The following is a 23415-nucleotide window of genomic DNA, read 5'->3' on the forward strand; positions in this document are numbered from 1 at the left end:
CTAACCTTGTCAGCTAATGGAGTTTAGGCTGGGCTTGTCAGTCAGACGCCCTTATGCCCAATCAAAAAAGGGTAGCTCCTCCGTTGGAGCAGAGGAGATTTGGCCCACTTAAATTAGCTCCAGATATGAAAAATAATATGGCAATTCATTATCATTTTATTTCATCCGCCATCCTGAAGAGAGCGTCAGGACGGGGCAGGGCCTGCTGAGTGACATCAGCAGGAAGGAGGGTGGGCTATTTTTCACTGTTTAAAGTGCGCATGTATTTTTGGCCGGTCATCTTTCTATGGCCAGCCAACCATGTGCACTTTAAACATCTCTATTAGAGCAAGTCCTGGCCTCCAAATGCTGTGGAGTACTGAGTGAGACGCACCCTCCAATCAGGGCGCTGCACTCATGCTGCATGAGAGCAGTGCCAGGAATGGTCAAGGGAGTTTCCTGGTAGCCGGGCTGCAGTCGAAGAAAGAAGACGTCCAGTGCAGAGGGCGTCGTGTTCGTCTTCAAGTAAGTGTATTTTTTCATATATTATTTTCGCACCTGTGCGCGCCCGCCATCCTCACCAAAGATGCCAGCCGCCACTGAATCAGAAGCATGGATAAATTAAAACGGGACAGAACCAAGTCTTATACTGGCTCCTGATTAGGTAAAAGCTTGTTAACTGGCTCTGGCGCCAGAATGAATCTGGAAGTCGATAATTGTGGGCCCTTAGGGTGCAGTGAAAAGTGCGTGCTGAGAATATCTTCGGGTAGCCTTTATTTTTTAGCATCTTCCACCTCGTATGTGAGTATGATGAGTGTGCGCTGTGTTTGTGTGTATGCTTGAGGGCACCAGTGTGCATGATGTGTATGTGAAGGAACGTCTGTAGGAGTGAGAGCACCAAAGCCACCGCATTTATTATTATTACTTTCAAGATAAAGCCGTAGCAGCAAAGGAAGCTTCTGCAACGATGCGCACAATGTAGCATGTCAGACAATAAAAATAGCTTTCATTGCCTCTTGATGAATTCTTTATAAAGCAGACACGGCCGGGTGGAAATTCTACAGAGAAAGCATTTCGAATTCTTTACGGCCTACTCAAAACGACATTGAGCCTAAAAACGTTGTAATGCATCAAGGACAATATTTTATTTTCTCTATCACCCGCTGCTGTTTTTTTGCCATGTCCTAGTGCCTAAAACAACTGTTCTCGCCCCATCTAAAGTTAAGCAGTTTATCGACCATGAAAGGATGAAAGTCAAGTGCTCCTCTTTGAATTGTCACATTCATAACAGCCAATTGTAAACTCGGTCAGATATTTAGCCGGCTGATACTAGCCATTTCATTGCTTCATGGTTGTTCCATTACTTCCCCAGCATGAGAAAAAGGTAACTTTTGGAACCTGAACTTTAATCACCTGGACACCCTGCTGGACTATGGGTCCGGCTCGAGCGAATTAGATTAATGTCGAAAAATACTGTTGTGGGGTTCTCCTACTGCACTAGACTTTAGTGCTGTTACATGCAAGTGCAGCAAAATTTCAAAGCCCATATTAATCGAGGTTTTGTGTCGCCCTTGTGCCACGCAAGGGGACACAAGGACGAGGCAAACCCTAAATGAGATGTATGTAAATTGTATAGCGCACTACTCACCCGCAAGGGTCTCAAGGCGCTTGTACGAATACCGCTGTGGAACCCATCCTGGCTTTCCCTGTGAGGCGTCCACTCCTGGGCACCCCCAAGGGGGAGGCCAGGCATCCTTAGCGTTGTGGGGGCCGTTGTGGAGATTAAGCAAGCTATTGCCCAGAGTTGCAGAGTGGGACTCCATGATTGGAATGGCACCGAGGCGAGAATTATCGGGTCCGTGGAATTTTTGAGCCCAAGACCCGCCGAGGCGGGGAATTGAACCCTGGTCCCGGGCTAGGTCTCTGTAACAGGGTCTGCCGCTCTAATCATTGAGCCACACTTCTCCACCATGTATCAAACCATGCTAGGCCACCTTGCTCGGCCCTGCATGGCTTGATACATCTAGAGTAACGCAGGCCGGTGCAAACGGCTGCCTTGCGTTATTCTGTGGCCGGAAGGCATGCCATAGGTGGAACGTGGGTGTCCCATGCATCCACCCATGCATTCTGACACACATTTACCAACACTGGTAGACCAGGGAATGTGTCAGTCATGTACACCACCCCATCAGAGATGCAACAAGGAGAAATATATTTATTTCTCCTCGTTGTTTCCTCTTTCCTTCCATGTGTAGTGCATTCTGCAGCACACTTAGAAAGAGGAAAGTGCCTGTGAGGATATTTTTGGGCAGGAAGGTGCCCCTTCCTGCACAAAAAACAATTGGGCCTACAACGCAGGAACCCTTGCGCAATGGTGCAAGGGTGCCTGCATTGGCTCTAGGCAGCAGTTTATTCGACAGCGCAGGCAGAGAACAGCAATGTGCCATATAAAGTTAAATATAGGGCATTCCTGCCCTCTCCATTTCACGCAGCGCACAGAAGTGGCTTGCTGCGTTGTGTGAAATATTGATAAGTATTGGCCCTGATCTTTGATCTAGAGATTTAAATTAATGTTTCTTTTTTGATCGGTTCCATCACATTGGCTTTTCAAATGCATGTCTATTTGGGCCTGATAGTGTTCTGAGTGCTGTTTATCTGGTGTTTACTATTCAAACTGAATTCATTTTGCCTCTTTTAGTTTTACTCTTTAAACCAGCCCACAGTTGTTGTTGTCCTTGAGCAAAGGGAATTGGAAGAAGAGGAGGTGGAGTGCAGAGGACTGGTTTATGGTGTCACCTCCTCAGTGCATATAAGATGTCCATGGAGAGGCAGGAGCGAGCTGGAAGAGGTGTACGGAGGGAGTTCATTCTTAGCCCTGCTGGGAATATATTGGTAAACAAAGGTTTTGCTACGTTAGCAGGCGTCTGAGTGCACCAGACAGACACAATATCATTAGCTCAGGAAACATCTATGTGCAACTGACATTTTCCTGTCAACTAAGTTTGCTGTAATGGTTGGTGACTGCTGCCAATGGTACATTGATACTGACCCTCTGTGTTGTAGGTTTCATGTATTGGTTCAGACTTGCCATATCTGTCTGTGAATGTATAAAGCCAACATGTCTATTTATCATATACATCACATGTTAGTAGAAATAGAAGTTGCTGCCATCAAATGTGTTCTCACTTAAGACTATACATTCAAATGCCCAGTTTAACAGAGATGTTAAACTTGCTCTGGCTGTAGAAATATAATGAAAAGCATGCAGACCATTTCCAAAATGCTGAAAATATTGAGTGCTGAGTGAGGCATAGAAATTGTTTTCTTACAGCTACTGCTTCACCAAGAGACTTTTATTTGAAGATTTTATGTGCTTTAAAATGTGCTCCTTACTAGCAGACCTCCCAGATATATGACACACCACTAGATGGCAGTCTTAGAACTGACTAAATGTGTCAATTCTTTAAATGTTCTTAATACTCCAAAGAAGATGAAGAGCCCGATTGACAAAGACAATCTGAGACAAAAGTCTAACTTTACGACTTTTGGTATTCACAGAGGTCATTTCCGGGTTGTATCTTTACGTCCGCAGTCGGGCCATTTCCTGCACCCGGGCCATACTCTCCGCACCCAGTCTGTACGCACCCAGTCTGTACTCTCCGGCCGAATGAAGTGTAATCAATGGACCGGAATGCAATTGTTACAAAAAGGAATATTAGAAATGTGTGATAAATGGTAGAGGAGGTCATGGAAATCATTTTGGGCAGGGAAAAGGGTGTTGCCGGACACTACTTTATATCCCAGAAAAGTTTGCTCCTTTGCATCATGGTACATGCAGTCCACAATTTGCACTCCCCTCAGTGTTGAATGTAGTGTCAACATTGACAACGATTTTCATAACCTCCTCTACCATTTATCACGCTTCCTAATGTCCTTTTTGAAAAAATTGCATTCCGGCCCATTGATTACACTTCATCCGGCCCTAGCTGGGGAGTGCTTCCCGAGCCAGAGAGTATGGCCTGGGTGCGGAGAGTATGGCCCGGGTGTGAAAATTCCGGTCCCACTGCGGACATAAAGATATGACTCGTAAATGACCTATGTGAATACCAAAGGTGTAAAGTTAGACCTTTTTCTCAGATTGCTTTTGTGAATCGGGCCTGAAATGTTTTACTAGGTAGGGAGAGACAAGGTGTTATAGTCACTGTACCTTAAAAGTCAGGGCTAATAGATACCACTCCGAGTTATTGCTTCTGTATATTGCATATACCAGTCAAATGTATAATTCTACTGTTATCATTTTTTAAAGAATTCCATGATAAGGGTCTGTTTTTTTACTCAAGGAGAATGACACTGTAAGTTGGTTAGAATAAAAAGTGTAGTTTAGCCCCCTTAATTGTGTCTATTTATTTTACATTGACACAAGATAAATCAGTATTTCCTACTGTTTTCACAGATGACTTGTTTCAATTGCTATAGTGGCTTTACTATCATTATTGTCCAAAAGTGGCTCTATGTGTTGGGTAACATATTCCATTTTTATTCTGACCTGTAATGGGGTGTCTGTGGTGCTTATCTGGTTGTGAGAATGAAAGAATGGAACATCTTGGCCTTATGTGGCAAAAATATGTGAGAACGTGGTGAAAATCACAAGTTGGTTGGGGATAACATTTATTTACTAACAATGAAAATCTTCTAATTAAGGACAACATTATTTTTTAATAAAAATGAGCACACATATTTGGGGAACGGAATATTTAATGGTGAAAGTTCTGACTACAAGGAATGCATTTCTGAAATATATTTGAAGCTAAAATTTGAGCGAGAATTCATGCTGAGTTTGGGACACTATTTCTAATTTTGGCGCCTTGGTTCCACAGGTCTCTTACTTCTATGGTTGCTCTTTCATAGCTTTAATGGAGACATTTCCTGATCTATTCCATAGTACATATAAAGCTTATGTTATATTGTCATTACTTCTAAGCACTATGACTGGTCTAATACCCCAAATCCGGTGTGTTATGGTAAAAATCAATTCTTTTACCATTACATTCTCAACAGGTTATGACAAAGGCTAAATCTCAACTTCCACGTGATTTGTGCCTGACAGCCCATAATAGTCTTGACATATTTTATTATTAACCTCTTCAACACTTCTAGATTTTTTTAGTCAAAGTATGAGAACATTGTTATAGAAAATGCTCCATTTTGGTTTGTTTTTTCCAAAAGTGGCCTGGTTCGGGAACCCCCGAACCCATCTAAATTTAGCTCGCTCTTCTCTCTCACTCAGTCAAAATCAAAGACATGTTTACGCCGCTTCACATTCAAAGCTCACCAGCCACCACTGTGCAACTGAATGTAACACATACATTCACAAAGTTAATTTAACACTGAAGCATTTCCGGACACTACCGGGAAATGAGCAGTATCAGCCACAAGTTATTTTTCAAGCATGAGAAGAATACAGTGAAGTTTTCCTTTTTTGGTAATGTGGGAAGTTGTAGTTAATAAACTTAAAACCAACTGTTGGTTCTCGTTTTGTTATGTTGAGCATGAACATAATTTACAAAAATCATGGGTGTTGCAAACAGTTCCCAGATTGGAGAGGGATACAGTGTATGCCATGGGCTGGTCTTCTTAAAAGCAACAACGTAATTGTCTGTTTGATCTGAAGTTGGATTTGACGTTACGTTTATCACCCAATGGCCATGACCACCAATATCAGACAAAACCCAGGAAGTGAAAAACCTCTTTCTTTGAGAGGAAAGGAGGTCCTAAATTTTTAGAACAGTGGAAAATCCCAGTACAAAACATCGCACTAGACTAGTATTAAAAATAAACAAGATTGGAAACGTCAAAGCAGGGCTGGTCTGAGGAACTGAAAGCAGCCCTCGAAACAAATGCTCAAACATCCCCTGTCCATTTGTCTCTTTGTGCAATCTCTCTCTTTCATCTATCTGTGTGCTCTCTCTCTCCTTCTCTCCTCTCTCTCTCTCTCTTCCTCACTGAACACTTTTTCTCTACCCCCCTTCCTCCCTTTTTCTTACTGTTGAAGCCAGGTCTGGATTGAAGAATCAAAATCAGTTCTTGCAAAAATGCTCAAACCAGCCCATCAAATCCCCACACTATCTCTCTTTCCATCCATCCATTCTGTCTCTCATCTGTCTTCTTTTCCTGTTCTCTCTCTCTGGTCGTTTGTTTTCTAACTCCACCCCTCCCTCTCTTTATCCCTGTCTTGAAGCCTCCCTGTGCCCACTGCATTTAACTTCAGGGAGATGGGGAAAGTGCCAGAGGCACCAGGAGTGGCCTATAAACAAGCATTGGCAAATCCATCAGATTTTGCCTATATGAGACGATTGGATTTATCAAATTTTTAACATGTCGCACAGCAGCGTGGGTTGCTGTGCAATATAGCTTAAAGTAAAGAAAAAAGTCCTCTGATGTGGCCAGCGTTGAACGCGTCATAGCGCTTTGCTGAGAGCCATTTGGAGTGGATTGTTTTCTCAGTTGGAGTTGTTTTTTTGTGCGAGAAGCCAGATGTAAGTGCCCCAGAGACTTCAACTTCTTGTTTCTGTACAGCAGGCTCCTCCCAGTGCCTTTTCCCTCTCCTGGTCAGTTTCATTGGGATTGGAGCTGGAGGGATCACTCTCCTTGTCTGCTGCATATATACTATTGGATTTAAGGACTTTGTTTTTGAGATATCATAAGTAAGTTGAATAACTGGTGTATAAGGGTGTTGTTTTTGACTGGGGGAATGCACCTGGATTTTTTTGTACTTTTATTCATTTTTTTAAATGTATTGTGGTGGGTTACCTGCACTTTTAGTAGGGGCCTATTTATTTTTTTACATTTAATTTTACTTCTTTTGTGAAAGAAAAATGTTCCACTGTTTACAACATTTCCTTCCCTTTAAAAAAAATAAAAAAATTGCAATATTGATTTAATTCACTTTGTGGCCTAGTCTGCCAATGAGCCTTTAAGTCAGTAGGGCGTGTACTATTCATGGGTGCATGAAACAACTGTTTCTGTGGTGTCTGTTGAGTGAAACATCATTTAGGCCGTGGATGACATTGAATTAAAATACAAAATGTGTTTTTTAGTCATATTTCACTTTTTCTGTCCTGTAAACAGTGTATAGTGGTGTAATGTCATTGGAGGATGTGTGTTGTTGTAAACATTTTTAGCCCTGTTCATTTTCATTTTTGGTATTGCTAAATTAATGCTGTGTTTTCTGTGTTACCATGCCTCTTTTGCCTGGTCAGTGCGTGTATGTGTGTTTGCCCTAGGCCACCATTTGCCTTTGTTGTTCATTTTTCCATGTGATGAGGGGCCATTTTGTATAGTCAGTGTCCACCCTAGGCCTGCATGTGTTCTTTGATTTCCAGGCCTCCTGCTTGTTGTTGTGACCATGGGGCTGATGGCCATTTTGTGTAGTCAACCAGTGTGCTTTTGCCATGGGTGCTGCATGTCTTCCATGTTTGTGGCCATGTCTTCTTGATGTTTTTTGTTGTGACCATGTGGCTGGTGGCCATTTTGTGTAGCCAGCCAGTGTGCTTCTCTATAGGCCTGCATGTCTTCTCTGTTTGTGACCATGCCTCCTTGCTGGTTGTTCTTGTTCTGATCATGTCGCTGGCAGCCATTTTGTTTTGCCAGCCAATGTGCTTTCCCCATAGGCCTGCATGTCTTCTTTGTTTGTGGCCATGCCTTCTTGCTGGTTGTTGTTGTTCTGACCACGTGGATGGCAGCCATTTTGTGTAACCAGCCAGTGTGCTTCTCCATAGGCCTGCACTTCTTCTCTGTTTGTGACCATGCCTATTTGCTGGTTGTTGTTGTTGTTCTGACCATGTGGCTGGCAGCTATTTTGTGTAACCAGCAGTGTGCTTTCTCTATAGGCCTGCATGTCTTCTTTGTGGCCATGCCCTCTTGTTGGTTGTTGTGTTCTGACGTTGTGGCTGGTGGCCATTTTGTGTTGCTAACCAATGTTCTTTCCCCATAGGCCTGCATGTTTTCTTTGTTTGTAGCCAATCCTTCTTGCTGGTTGTTATTGTTCGGACCATGTGTCTGGTGGCCATTTTTGTGTAGCCAGCCAGTGTGCTTTTGCCATAGGCCTGCATATCTTCCCTGCAATTGTGACCATGCCTCCTTGCTCAGTGTTAGTTGTTGTTGATGACCACGTTACACTGGCTGGCAGCCATTTTGTGCATCCAGTCAGTGTGGCCAATTTCCATAGGCTTGCATGGATGGTTGACAATGATAGCAGTTTAATACATTTAAATGCCTGTGGCTATTTTCACTTATCTTAATTGTAGTTATTTTAATTTTACATTTTTCTAGTTTTTTTTTAATAAAAATTTCTTGAATTTTTTATTTTACTTTTTTAATTACATATACTAAAACAATTGATTTTTTTAACTTCCATTCTTTTGTTTTATTTTTTATTTTAATTTTAAAAAAATGTAAACGTTTAAAAAAAATCTTCAAAAATTCTTTAATTTTTCTGATTTCATTTTTTTACATTTACATTTTTATTTTAATCTAAACATTTTTTTCCCATTTTCCTAACATCTGGCATCAATCCCATGACTGAAATAAGTGCACTGCACAGCAGCATTAATTGTCTAAGGATTGTTCCATTGTCACCTGCATCTCCCTGAATGCCACATCCCAACGTGATGCACATAAAGCAAAACGTTACATCTGTATGTTGTTGTTGTTGCTCTTTCTGATCCTTTCAGAGTGTACTGCACGCAATGAAAGTCTGTTGGTGTGGTTTTACAAATGGATAGTTAGACTGTATTATTGCTAAATCACAACACTAAATGATATTGTTTGTTTGTTTGCACTACATCTTGAACTGCAACAAAGACACATTTCACTGATGTTGTTTTGCTTGTTTGGCTTTAGGTGCACACGAGAAGAGACTCCACCCACGGTACTTCCAGACAGAAGGCCTGTGCATGATGTGATGTGTGACTGACACGGTCATCTCTTCAGCTTGCTGTGAAGCTAGGTGCCACTGCCAACTGACAGCTTCAAGATGACCCCATTAGTATTATTATGGGGAGGAGTAAATCTTGTAAATTATTGGCAAATTATCCTAAGGGAAGAAGGGAGAGACATATTATTGATTCAATATCACCGTCTTCGGGACAGTCCACTACTAAACATCAGGCTATTGTAGAAGAATTTGTTGAATTTTATACATCTCTGTATGTCCTGGAATCAACTTCTCATTTTTTTTATTTTTTACTACTAAATCATTTTTATTGGCATATTTATTGGCTGGAATCAACTTTTCATCCCTCTCTAATTGTAGATTACTTAGAACATACCGCGCCTTCTATGCCCCTAAATATGAATTTGAACTCTTTAGAGAATTACCTTACGTTTAAAGAAATAGCTGCAGCTCTAAGATTGCTGAAGTTTGGGAAAACACCAGGGTCGGATGGCTTCAAGGTAGAGTTTTACCTTCACTTTTCTAATATTCTTCTTCCTTATTTATTTTGAATGTTGAATCATTTTATTTTATCCTCTTACACTTCTGGTACCTTTCAGGAAGCCACAATTTATCTTATTCACAAGGATGGTAAGGATCCTTATGAATGTAAAAATTATAGCCCTATCTCCTTGTTAAACGTTGATTATAACATTTTTGTTAAACTCTCAGCTCTTCGTTTGGAATCCTTTCTTTCTCACCTTATAGAGAAAGAACAATCCAGATTCATTAAAGGAAGACTTATATCAGATAATGCTAGTTTGTTTCTTAATGTTTTAAGTAAGGCTCCCTTGCAGCTATTACGACAGATGCTGAGAGAGCATTTGTTCCATTCATTAAAATGGCATGGATTCGGCCCTAATTGTATTGCTCTAACTTCCCTTTTATATCATGCTCCCAAAGCTGCCCAATTTCTCCAATTCTATTTGTTTAACTCTTGAGCCCGTTCTCTCTCGGATTGTCTTAATTCTTCTATTTCTGGTTTACCTTATGGTGATCATTATCTAAAATTTACTGCTTATGCAGATGATATTCTTCTATTTATTTCTTCTCCTGATAGTTCTTTCCCTCCTCTTTTACATGAAATGTCTTTTTTTCAAACGTTTCAGGATAGAAATTTAATAAGGACACAATGAAAATTCTCCCTCTTAATAAATACACTCTCAGTCATTCTTAGCCCATTACTGGATATCAATGGTCTACATTCCCTAGAATCAAATATTTGGGTGTTTGGTTTACAAACTCTATTTCAGATACTGTTAAAATAAATTTTAAAGAGCTTAATACCAAAGTCAATAGTATTCTTTCCTCTTGGAACCATTTATTTTGATCTTGGTGGGGTTATTTAGATTCTATTAAAATGACGATTACCCTTTTATTGTCATATCATCTTTCTATGTTGGCAGTGCATAGTCCCAAATCCTGTTAAAAAAAATAATTATTTCCTACTTAACTTTCTATTGAAGAATAAAAAGCCAAGAATAACTTTAGCTACTTTACAACAGTCGGAACGTGCGGGAGGGGTCAATTATCCACATTTTTATTATTATGACAGAGCTTCTGCCTTACATCAAGCAGCACTTTGGACTCATGATTTGACCTCGCCGTTCTGTCCATCATAGCTAGATATTGAATAAGCTTCTCTTCTTCCTTTTACTTTTAAGGAAGTGTTATCTTTCTCTTCTACCAAGTTGTTTCTTCACTGTCCTCTTTTAAAGAGCACGGCATATTGATTAAATCTACATTCTTCCCACTTATTTTAAATAAGTCTTTGTTTCTGAAAATTTTATTCAGATTAATAATAGACCTGCTTTTTGGTGTACTTGGAAGGACAAGGGTCTGATGTGGGTATCTCACCTTTTTTACAATGATTCTCCTATCTCTTTTAGTCAATTCCGTTGTATGTATCACTGCTCTAAATCTTTCTATAATCGTTTTTTATCCTTGATGAATGTGGTTATTGAAGTTTATTTCTCCTTACAGAATTCCTCGAACTTAGTTCCTTTTCAATTCTGGTATTACTGACTTTCTGGCAACAGGACCTAAAGTATCAGCTAAATATAAGTGTCTTTCTCTTCCAGATCCATCTCGAACAAAGTCCAAATCTGAGCTTTTATGGGAAAAGAATTTTGGAGTTTTTGAAAAGATTCCCTTTCTGGAATAAGGTGTGGGCGCGTATACATACAATTTTTAGGTCTGCAAGTGTTACACAGTCTCTATTTTTTATTTATCACCGGCTTTACTTTAGCCCTTTACAATGGTCCCTGTTCTCCTCGGATAGTTCTGCTAAATGTTAGTCTTTTCATTTTCCAGTAGCACATTTTACATATTTTGTTGAATTGTCCTAATACTCTTGCTTTCTAGCACAAGGCATGGGCTAAAATCAAAAATATTTTTTAGGTCACACTTTTAATATTCTTTATCTTTTTTTAGGAACATTGACTAATTCTATTATTTCATCGTTCCCGCAGGATACATTATTAGACATTTTATTAGTAATTGCTCTTCAGCACAATCGTTTTAATCGGAAAACATTTGCTAGGTTATCATTTAAGGTATGGTAGGATTCGGTCGGTGCACATCATAATTAGAGCTCCTGTTTTTATGGTATTTTCTTTTAACATTTCCTTCTGTATTTATCAATATTTATTTTTAGGCCAATTTAATTGGTATTTATCCATACTTATTTTGAGTCATAAAATGGTATATTTCCACATTTATTTAACTGATAAACATGCATTGATACTTTGATGCCTATCGAGTTTTAACAAATTAAGCTGCCAAATAAAACACACTCACACAAAAATATGGCTTTATATACAAATATATGTTAACTAATGCCAGTATTTAAGGAAATCTCATCCTGTTTTTTAATTTAACATGTTTCTATCTGCTCAGCTGTTGGCCTGGAATTCATGAAGGACAGCTTGGAGAGTCACTCAGAAGAAGCACAATGTTCTGTATTTTTCTACTTTTAAAAATAAATAGAGACAGAAGACATATTGTACCCGTCTGCATGTATCTGAAAAAAATCAGTAAAAACGGAAAACTGGGAGCCTTACTCATAAGTTAGATACCATGTACACTATGCAATGTTCACCTTCTCATAATGCACAATTGTTATGGTTACCTCTGCCTATATTTCAAATCAGTTTGAACTGCTATTTCAAGCACTATACCTATATTATGGGAAAACTTTAATCCTCCTTGCGTATTTTGTCTCTCTGTCCTTTTTTTATTAGAATGAAATGCTATTGTTCTATTCATATAGTTATTGTTCAATTTGAGAGGCTATATTTCTGATACAAAGTATGTTATTCTTTGCCATTATATTTGCGATATAAAGGAGTCGATTCCGATTCCGGCCGCAATACGAACCGACCGTCACGGACCCGGACCGAATACCGACCGGCACGGACCAGCGGCGTACGACCCGTGCAGTACGATGCAACACGAGTGAATTACATCCGACACGTACGGAATACAAGCCGTACGACCGAGCCGGAGGGAAAATAGTGATCCGGCCGGAAAACCGACGTGATTTTCACCGACCGACACGAACCCGGAATCAACCCGACCGACCCGTACCCGCGATGTACGATTAGCGCAGTACGATGCAATGCGTCTAAAACCAGACTGACTCTCACGGAGACCAAGTCACACGACCGACACACACAGACAACCCGGCACACAAGCAATAGAGACCGCCGCGAACAACGCCTACCAAACACAGAAGACAGGCAGCGTGAACGAGGCGGAGAAGCCCGCACGAGACAACAGCAGCGTCCGTTTCCGTCACATGAACGTCTCCTACATGCCTACAAAACACAAAGGAAAAACCACCAAAAAAGGACCAAACAAGCAATGACTAAGCCAATAAATACCGAACACAAATTAATTGGACAAAGACACGCCCAGAACTTCAACTATATAAAGGACTACAATCACACCCATCATCCCTTGCAAACAGGAGACACAGCCAGCAGCAAACACCAGTACACAGCAACCACAGACACACTCACAACTCACCCATCACACAACTCACACACCATCAGCACCTCATACAAAAGCACACACATACACACAGCAAAACCAACACCAAACCAACATCACTTGCACCCTCACACACGCATCCCTCACCACCACCACCCATCACCATGCCTCCAAAGAAGAATCCAAAGTTCACAGATAGTGAGTTAGAAGTGCTGGTAGACGAGATCATCAGAGTAGAGCCACATTTGTTTGGTACATTGGTTCAAAGGACCCCCATCTCACAGAAAACCAAGATGTGGGAGAGGGTTGTGGACAAGGTGAATGCACAAGCACCAACGTTGCACACAAAGGACGATATCCAGAACAGGTGGTATGACGTGTGCAGGAGGGTCAAGAAACTCATCGAGAAAAATCACGCCTTGAGTCAGCGCACCGGCGGTGGCCCTCCTGCCAAACCAGTCTACTTCAGGACCTGGGAGGAGAAGGTGCGGGACATCCTACCACCAGAGAGCGTCCATGGCCTAACAGACATCCCAGAGACTGGTGAGTACACAAACAACAAACCCAAGATTGTGTGGCAAGGGGACAGCGAAACCATGCACCCCAAGCAAACCTACACTAACCAATAGATAATCAACCCAAGATGTGTATGCCAGTCACACAAACACAATACCTGCCATCTCATAGTGACTGGGGACTGTGTCATGACATGCACCAGCCTACAAACAAATAGAGCAAGCCATTGGCACTAAGCCAAATACATCCAGCCAGACAGTTTGCCACCACAAACACACCACCTCACAGTGCAGCTGACTGTCAGAAGGAATAGTGGGGATGCAGGTGAAGTGAGTGTAGACAAAAGCATGATGGGACCTGTAGTCACAGATAATTCTCCCCCTCCTGATTGGCCCATCAAGACCTCTCTGAAACATGCCCACATCACAGGAAGTGGAAAATGACTGACAAGATGGCTGACACTGGGTCCTGCTGTGGGGAGCACAAGGCCCTGCTAGGTCATGTGCGCAAATCAGAAGCAGGACACCACTGACTGACATCCTGAAAGACAACTTGCACCCCCTACAATGGAAGCACGTGTCATGATGGGAAGGAGGACTGACAGCCCTAACCATACTAATCAGCATGGAGAGACACCCCCCCACACACAAACTCCACTCAATTCACCGGGTACAATGCATTGACACACACCTCATTGAAATATCAGCAAAAGATACCCCGTGCTGCGTGCTGCTGTATGTAGCACAGGGGCTCACTTGGGACTTGTAGCCAAACAAACACCAGGATTTCACAGTCAGCCATCTTGCCATTGCTGTCACACCCCCTCACAGGGAAGCAGAGTCAAGAGGGAGAAAGCATGGGCATGCTGGGAAGGGGGGTGTAGCCAAGAGTATGATGGGACTCGCAGTCACAGACAACCTACTCCCACCCACATGGCCCAGCAATATTAACCTGAAACATACTCGCCTCACAGGGAGTGGGAAGGGACCGACAAGATGTCTGACACTGGGCTCTGTTGTGGGGAGCACAAGGCCATGCTGGCAAATGGCCAACAACAAGATCAATCTCTGTCTGTGACAAGCTGGGAAAAAGCAGTGTACAGGCAGGCATCTGTTAGAAAAGTAGAAAATGTCATGTTTGTGAACCAACGATGCATGTAGAAACATAAATCACATTGTGTGTCTCTTCCAAACACAGGTCTTGCTGGGCACCTAGTGGCAAATGACAAGGATACCCAGTCCCAGACTCTGTTAAACACTGAGCTCTCTGGTCTGACTCTCTCACTGTCCTCTTCGGATGACGATGACCAACCTGGCCCGTCCGGTGTGAGCCATCATGCAGCACCAGCAGCAGCAACATCTGCCCCCCCCTGTACCCACGCCTCCACCATCTGGACACCGACAGGGCACCCCCGCCAACACGGATAGACCAAGGACAATCAACACCCACAGCACAGGGACACAGGACCCCCCGGAAGCTACAGCCAACACCACCAGCAACACCACCCAAGGGGTCCCAGGGTCACCTGTGCGTATCGCCGCTGGTCCTGCCCGTGTGGAGAGGGGTGCTGGGAGGGGTGGGAGGCAGAGGGCATGCCTTGCAGAGGGGTCTGGACTGCATGATGACCCCCAACTGGCACGCATCAAAGATGCGTACCAGGATAGCACTGGAGGATTTGGCCAGGTAGTGGGGATCCTCAAGGACATAAAACAGGAGCAGGTTGCCCACCATGCCCGCATGGAGGCAAAGTGGGATGCCCTTACTGCGGTGCATCGGGACATACTACAATGCCTCCGCCAGATCAACACCAACCTGTCCCCACCCCCCTGTGTGCCTACAACATCTGTCGCAACACCATCTGCCAGCACCACAAGGAGGGAGGAGGACTCTGGCGGAGAGTCCCCTGCACCGCAGAGGCCTGCACATGAGGATCCCCCCCCCCCCCGGAAGAAGAGGGGTCGTCCGAAGAAGGACATGTGAGAGGCAGATGTCCCAGCACATCCCCCAGGGCCTCTAAACCTGTTCTGGACAATGTTCTTTGTGCGCAACCCGTTCACCTTGTCCAATCACACACAACTCGCCCATATGACATGGAGGGTTCATGTTGGGCCAATGTATCAGATGACTGTGGACTTTACACTGGACATGTTTGTAAATAAACTCACCAGTACACCATACTTGCCTCTGTTGTGATTCAAAATTGTCATGTTCAGGGCGAAGTCGATCTGCTACACAACACAGTGCATGCCAAATAATGCAACAATGTGACCAACGTAAGGTCAGTCATGGGGATGTGACACATGTGAGGGAGACACACCACTATGGCAACACAAAACATACTCACCATGGCCATGTGACTCATCACACACAATGATGTTGACCTGAAACACATTGGCATGCACAGACACAACACCAAGCACAGTCAATGGTAACAAGTCCACAGGTGAGGTAAGCAGATATCACTCAGATGTGGGAAGACAAACAATGCACATAACAAAGCGTAACACAGGTTCATTACACATCAGCAACACGTTTATTCCACAATAGTTGCACGGTAATTCTACGTAACAGTGGACACACGCTCACAATGTTTTGGAGAATGGAAGTCCAGGGATGTGTGGTACATCAGTTGATGGGAATAGTCAACGTCCACACTGGTGTTGGCTTCTGGGTGTTGGGGGTCAGTGTTGACCACACAACAGGCCCCTGGGAAGGACAGACAAGATACAGTCAAAAGCACAGACGAACAGGAGAGAAATGTAATACACATGCACAAAACATGTTGCAAAACACCTACACAAACACTAGTTAGCAGTACTACCCTATTGTGGAGTACACACCACCTGAATGGACACATCACAGTACTTATCCAGTCAAGTGGCCCACAGACACACTCAGACAGCAACAGAGCTGGCTCAACACATTCCTGGCTACCTCCATACATTCACATAACAACCCCGGAAACTCACTTTCAGGTGAAGAAGTTGTTGATGAGCTGGGAGCGGACGTCACCATCATCTTCATCATCACTGGCATCCTGGCCCAGGCCGGGATCCTCCACAGGTGCCGGACATTGGTCGTCGTCATCCTCATCCAGGATGAGAGGCACCTCCTTCCGCACCACCATGTTGTGTAGCATGCAGCAGACCAGTATTATTTTGCACACCTTTGCACGCTCATATGGGAGGGCCCCTCCGGTCTTGTCCAGGCAGCAAAAATGGCTTTTCAGGAGGCCGAATGTCCGCTCAATCACCCTCCTGCTCCGACCATGTGCCTCATTGTAGCGCAGCTCGGCTGGTGTCACAGGGTTCCTGAGGGGTGTCAGCAACCATGGCATGTTGGGGTATCCGGAGTCACCTACACACAAAAAAATGAACAAGTAGATGAGTTTGATAGGAGTATGGAATACAACACTGACAAACGCACACAATGAGAAACAATCAGCACACACCGACAAGCCAGGTACGCTGAGCTGGCATCTGTGACATCAGCGTTGCAATGTGACTACTCCTCATTATGTAGGCATCGTGCGCCGAACCAGGGAACCGTGCACACACCAGTGTGATGAACATGTCAGCAAGACAGACCACCAGAGCATTGAGCGAATGGTAGTGCTTCCTGTTACGGTATACCTGCTCATGTGCCTGTGGTGGTATCAGGGCAACATGTGTCCCGTCAATGGATCCAATGACGTTTGGCATCCTCCCCAGTGTATAAAAGGCATCCTTAATTTCAGGGAGTTCATCTTGGCTCGGGAACTTGATATACAGGTCAAGGAGTTGCAACATCCCCTCCAACACATCGCATAGCACCCGACTAAACATCGTTTGCGACATACCACCAGCAGTAGCCACAGTGTACTAGAAGGTACCAGTAGCAAAGAAGTGCAGGGCTGCCATCACCTTCACCTCTGGGGTCAGTGCTGTAGGGTATGTCCGGTCAGGTAGCAGATGTGGCGCCAACTGCTCCGCCAACTCCTCAATCAGTGGCCTGGTGAAGCGGTACTGTCTGATGCTGTCGCGTTCCTGCATGGTTGCAAGGTCTGGGAACGAACGATGCACAGCTGGTGCCCTGCAATACAGAGATGCACAAAGGAAGATTGTCAGTACATCCCCCCATGTGGCCATGACCATGATCACTCTCACATGCTAGTTCATGACATTACACAATGTACTGAGGTGTGTGCTGTTGGTCATGGACACATATGTCACCTACAAGACCACCACCTCACATCTCAATTTCACATGTCCACATGAGTCCCATGTAGTGCAATGGGCTAATCATCTGGCTGTGTCACCCAACCTATGTGCTGCTGCAACGTTAAAAAAACCCACCCCAGTGACTAATGAGGACTCATGTTCCCCAGGCATCACAGATCTTTGCCATGTAGAAACCCAGGCTCCCTGTATTGCCACATCAACACAGCAATGGACATGGCGTAGCACGTACACACCACAAGGCAAGCGTAAGTCCCACAGGTAGTGGCCACTGTTGTCCATGCCGGCCCTACATGTACGTCTCTTAGACACACACCCCATCAAGGTTGATGCATATACCACATGGATGTGGAGACTGTCACCCATTGGTAACGTGATCAGACACATCTGAGACACAACGTGCACACAGACTGTGGGTGCACATCAGTATTGGGGCTACAGGTCTCACTGTGATGTACATGCCATCATCCCCAGGACTCAGGGTGTATGTGACATGCCCCAAACATATCCAACCTGACACTGTGGCCTTCACTCATGCCAATTACTGTTCAATTGCACATCACAGTGCTAATGTGCACAACACACAAAGGACTCTCCCCCCATGTGCAAGATAACAGCCAAGGAGTGGCTGCACAAAGTGGCAGACAAAAAAACAGCTATGCCCCCTCAAACACCCAGGGAATGCAGCCTCACATGCCATGGGACACTGTGTGGCCAATGCTATAGTGTGGCAGGTGTGTGCAGGTGTCCATGGCGAGTATATGTGTGTTGCACCCGTCTAATAGTCACACTAATGTGGTCCGACGCGGGTGACAATGCGTACGCATTGCACGGGTCATGTCCAAGCCGTGCGTATGCCTTGTCATTGAATGCAATGCGGGAAAACGTGGGTGACAATGCGTACGCTTTGCACGGGTCATGTCCGAGCCGTGCGTACGCCTTGTCATTGAATGCAATGCGGGCCGATTCGGGTGACAATGCGTACGCATTGCACGGGTCATGTCCGAGCAGTGCGTACCCCTTGTCATTGAATGCAATGCGGGCCGACGCGGGTGACAATGCGTACGCATTGCACGGGTCATGTCCGAGACGTGCGTACGCCTTGGCCATTGAATCGTATGGAGATGGGGACATGTGTACATTCAAAATACACGTTGTACAATCAGTTGAACGAGCCGGGTGCACCCATTGGCTCAGGACTGTCATGGAGACGGATGCGGATTCAAAAGTTGTACGAGTTGTGCATTGGAAATTCAGTTGGATGCCTACAACATTGTTGCAATTTCAAGTGTTCCATGAAGGTGAAGATTTGAACGATGCGGAAGGCGTGTACGAGTCGTACTTTTAAATGGATTGGCCAGATTCATAGAATGCAACCGTGTTGGACCTATCACTTTGGACACATGGCACAGAGTCTGCCTCTGCAGCACAGATATAAGGCTGGCTGGACCCCAGGGAGCTCACGTGCCTGCACTACATGCTACTGGACCACATCCCTGCTACCACTGCTGCTGTCTCTGCATCCTCTGGCTCCTGCTATGGCACGTACACTGGAGAGGACCCCAGTCTTCACTGAGGAGGAGAACCAGGCCCTGCTGGACGGGCTCCTTCCAGAGTACAGAAAGCTCTATGGGACACCAGGGGAGCAGGTGAGTGTGCTGTCCACTGCCTTCCTAATTAAGCATGTTGTCTGACTAGCAGTAGTAGCAGTGTGTACAGCAGTGGCAAGCATTATCACTGACTACTTTCATCCCCCAAAGTGTGTAGGGACATGTACTGAATATTTTTCCTGCTGCTAAAGTGCATTTTTGCCAGCTTAAACTATCCAAGCACTGTTAACATGTCAGACATGTATGTGAGTTTTCATTCCCCAGGGTTGCACTTCCTGTGTAATTATTTTCCCTTTGTGATGATGACATGTATATCTAATTCTGTGCTGCACAAATCTGGGGCATGTGTATTAATGTACTTTTCACTTTGTCCTCCTCACAGGTTGATGCCCACCAGAAGCAGGAGATCTGGCTGACTATCGCCCGGGCTGTTCGTTCTGTGGGGGTCTACAAGCGCCGCATCCGCAACTACCAGAAGTGGAGGCAGGACCTTCGGGACTGGACCCGGAGGATAGCTAGAGTCCAGCTGAAGCTGTCACCTCCACGCAGGAGGGGCAGACACCGGACCCTGACTCCCCACATGCTCCGGATACTGGCGGTGGTCTTCCCGGACCTGGATAGGCAGCTGAAGGCCAGACAGCAGCAGGAAGGGGGTAAGTCAATGCCTGATCTGTGTACAATGTCTGACATGCAAATAGCAGTCTTTTGTCAGGTCTCTCATCTGTGTGATGCACCCTCCTCATCTGTTCCACAATTGTGGCCCCTAAAGTCTTTTGATTGTGTCACTAGGGCACTGTGTCTCTGCAGTCAGCTATGTATCAGGTACCAGTCAGCATCAGTTCCCATGACTCTGTTGTGTGTGTCATGGGTGGGTCAATTGTTTACACAATGCCTGAGATCTGACATGTGAACTGTGTGTGCCCTTGAGATGTGTACCAATTGCTGGTCTGACTCGCAACATGTTTCTGGGGTATTCAAAACAAAATCATGTAGCAGGGTACTCCAATTTTTGGGCATCAGGAGTAGGTATGGCAAGTATGCCACAATTGCTTAGCCACCTGACTACTGTCCGGGGCAAAACACTGTTTCACTTAGTCCTGCCCCCTCAAGGGCATTCAGAAACACTCTGTAATCCCACTCCTGTGTGTGAAATTGCAGGTTGTGCTTTGTGACATGTGCCCTCAGGTATTTGCCTCTGTGTTACTAGGGTGTGGCTTGTTGCTACGTACAACTGGGGTGTCCATGATGCCGATGGTCAGCATGACATCTGCAATGTGACTTTGGGAGACAAGACCTGTGTGACATATAGGTGTGTGAGCATCTGACAGCGCACAATGGTGTATGCAACTCTGTCCCTCATGCAGCTGGGTTATATGCATGGCAGACTGTAATGTGTTAATGTACATGGATTCGTGTTTGCTGAGACTCATATGTCTGATTTTCATGCTGTGGGGTCTTCTGGGTGCTGGATATGTTGTTTGCATGGGATGGGCAAGTGCGCCGGTCATCTGCAGAATCAGATTTGCCCCTGAGCTAGGATTGTGAGTCAGTGCATGTTGTTGTTGTCTGGATGCCCTGCCCCTGTGACAGGAGACAGTGTTGACTGACTTACAGGGCATCCCAGTGCCATGGCATTGAACTTGCTATGAGTGAGCCTGCGTTGTGTTCAAGTGAGCACCATGCACCCCATTGTGGTCTTGCCCATCAGGACATGAGTACATCATAGTGTGTGTTGCTGGCATGCATCCCAAGCATGTGAAATGAGTCTCTGCCCATCCCTTCATCCGGACACCTGTACTGAGTCAGTCGCAAGAGATGTGCTGTGGGTCTAGTGACATACTCCTACATGTTCACTTGCATGTACAACTAATGTGTGGGTGGTGCATGTTGGCACATTGGGGTATTAGCATCCAACATGCAACAGACATATGTGTGCAAGTCAAGGAGGGATATGTGTGCCATGGTTGATGTTGGAAATGACAATTGTCTTATTCTAAACAGTGTTGGCACTTTGAGCTGTGTTCAACTGATGATGCCTGGGCTTGCCCTGTGACGTGATGTACTCACTGTGGTGTGTGCAGTCGGTGCAGGTGACTGATGTTGTTCTGTTACTTCCTATTCCTATCCAGATACATCCACGGCCACAGGAGGGGACAGCTCCACGGAACAGGAGTAGCCACAGAGCCTTACAGGGACAGAAGGAGAGGAGTCAGGTGGGCCCAGTGGCACGGAGGGCGATTTCAGCCACACAGAGGAGTTGTCAGCACCATCCCCCCAGCTGAAGGCCACAGCAGCTCTGAGGATGACTCCCCTGTGGAGGCGGGTGTCAGCAGCCACCAAACCCCAGCCAGTGAGGCTGTCTCCACCACCGCCACCACCAACACCACCACCACCCCCCCCTCCCATCGGCTCCCATCCCAGAGGTCCCTGTGGGCTCCCGTGTTCGTGAGCATGTCTCCTTTGTGCCAGGCACCGCACCCCCTGCCCCTGTGTCCCCTGCTGCCCTGAGCGAGGAGTCTGTGGACTTACTTAGACAGATGCATGTGGGGCAGACGTCAATGCTGAAGCTCCTCCATGCACACACAGGTCTGTTGACACAACTGGTGTCATTCATGGAGGGCATTTCCTCGGGCATGTCTGTCCTACAGAGGACCAACCAGTCCGTGGCCTCCTCCCTGACGGCAGCAGTGTCCCTCCTCCAGCAGTCCCAAACCCCTCCTACCCCTGCAGCACCCACGATTCCTAGCACACTACCTGTCCAAAGCACAGAAACCCCCAAACCAAGGGCTAGACGTGCACACAAGCAAGCACAGGGGACTGATTCCACACTCACAGGGGCTGGTTTGCTGACACACACACAGTCACCCACAACCACTCCACAGGCCTCCGAGACCTCACCCTCCCAGCCCCCTTCCCTTGCCTCACCTGCAGCCCCATCCCCCCAGAAGCTCTTCCTCTGTGACCTTGTCCTCTTCCCCACTGACCCAGCAGATCCTGATTACAAGGGGAAGAGGAAGTCCCCACACACAGAAGGGAGTTCCCCTCACACCCGGACACCCTCCCCCAGGCGCACTCAGACCGAGACGCCCACCCGCAAGTCCCCCCGGTGCAAGAAGAGCAAGACCCCCCCGCCAGCACGCAGCTCCAAGGCAAAGTCTCCGTCCTCCATCCCCCAGGCTACCACTCCAGAGGTTCCCCCGCCACTCCCTTCCCCTGGGTTCCCCCACACACAGATACACCATCCCCAAAATGCTAAGGCCATCCCCCCTTAGCACTTGCTCCTCCACACCTGATCAGACAGTTGCTGCCACTGATGTGGCACCCGTGTCACCACCCCCTGCCCTGCAGACCTCACCTGTCCCCCATTCTGCTCCCATGGATGTAGGCACTGCTTTGGAGTCCACGCCCACCCCGTCTGACTTGGGCACTGCAGTGGTTAGCCAATCCACTCCATCTGACCTGCCCACTGGAGTTGTGCCGGCACCCACCCCATCTGACTTGTGCCTCACAGTTGTGACAGCACCCACCAATTCATTCATCTCCACTGCAGTTGCAAGTGTCTCGCCTGCATCCCCCACCTCTTCACTGCCTCCTTCTGCTGCGCCCTGATCCTGTCCCTGCGGTGCCTGGCCTGCCCCCATGTATGCCCCTCCGAGGGAATGACCCCGGTCCGTAGCAGTGCAGGCAAGCAAGGTGTGACAGTTGTCACTCTTGTTCACTCCTTGGCAATTTGACATGGACTGGCCAATGGCCTTTTGGTTGCACATACATTTCGAATTTCATATACTGAATTTGTGACTCTAGTTCACTCCTTGCCCTTTGCACATGGACTGGCCATTGGCCTTTTGTTGGAACAGACGTTTCACTTTTCATATGCTGAATAAAGCTTTTTACTTTGTCCCTGTGAACTTGATTTAGCTGTACATCATGTTGAGGTTGTTTTAGATGCCCTTGCACCTGTAATGCTTGGTTTACAATGTTGCATAGTGATGTGTTGATGTGAGGTACTCCCTATGGTCCATGAGATATGTATCCTATTCTGGTGGGTATCCATGTCATCCTTTGCAGCTACCTGGGTGTGTCTGGATCAACCATTTGTGTACATCTC

The 23415-nt window shown here is 45.7% G+C and overlaps 1 long non-coding RNA gene across 1 annotated transcript in view; it reads left to right on the plus strand.

The window, feature by feature from the left end:
- Positions 1–383: 383 nt before the first annotated feature.
- The window catches only part of LOC146772948 (uncharacterized), an 82128-nt gene continuing 59096 nt past the window's right edge, over positions 384–23415 (plus strand). The window contains exon 1 of the long non-coding RNA XR_014972375.1: positions 384–504. This is a non-coding gene — a long non-coding RNA (uncharacterized LOC146772948). The remainder of the gene's footprint in view (positions 505–23415) is intronic.

The sequence above is a fragment of the Triturus cristatus genome, chromosome 12, assembly GCF_964204655.1.
Source record: "Triturus cristatus chromosome 12, aTriCri1.1, whole genome shotgun sequence".
Taxonomy (NCBI): Eukaryota; Metazoa; Chordata; class Amphibia; order Caudata; family Salamandridae; genus Triturus; species Triturus cristatus.